Source organism: Otolemur garnettii, unplaced genomic scaffold (assembly GCF_000181295.1).
Source record: "Otolemur garnettii isolate 467f Iridium unplaced genomic scaffold, OtoGar3 scaffold00073, whole genome shotgun sequence".
Lineage (NCBI taxonomy): Eukaryota > Metazoa > Chordata > Mammalia > Primates > Galagidae > Otolemur > Otolemur garnettii.
Genome location: NW_003852468.1, coordinates 6,296,521 through 6,297,157, shown reverse-complemented (window position 1 = coordinate 6,297,157; position 637 = coordinate 6,296,521).

Sequence of the window (637 nt, the reverse complement as noted above, 5' to 3'; positions counted from 1 at the left end):
GCTAATTTGCTAAGGTTCTGTCCTTTCAGCCTCCTTCTGGACGGGAGCTTCTGTAAAAAGCTGGCTGCTGTTCGCCATCTTGGCTCCGCCCCCGAAATTGTTGAATTCTTGAGACATCTTTTGATATTAGTTTCACTAAGGCTTTGTTCTTTTCTTTTCTTTCTTTCTTTTTTTTTTCGTAATCTTTTTCCACTTGATTATTCATTTTGGATAGTTTATGGATTAGGTATTTGTTGCTGTTTAACAAATTATTCTAAAATAATAACTTAAAGCAACAATAAACATATGTTATATAACACAATTTCTGTGAGTCATGATTTGAGAGTAACTTAGCTAGTGTTTCTGGTTTGGAGTGTCTCTTACCAAGCTCCATTCCCAAGATGGAGTCCCAAGATACTGTCCCAAGTATCTTCCCTCCAGTCCCAAGATACTGTCTTGGGACTGCAGTCATTTGGAAACTTAACCAGGGCTGAAGATCCACTTCCAAAATGGCTTACTCATACTATTCATAAGTTGGTACTGATTGTTGGAAGAAAATTCTTGTACTTTGCTGTGTGAATTGCCCCATAGTAAGTGTCATTTGAGTTTCTCTGACCTAAAATTCCTCTGTCCTCTACCTAGTGATGCCTGGATAGAA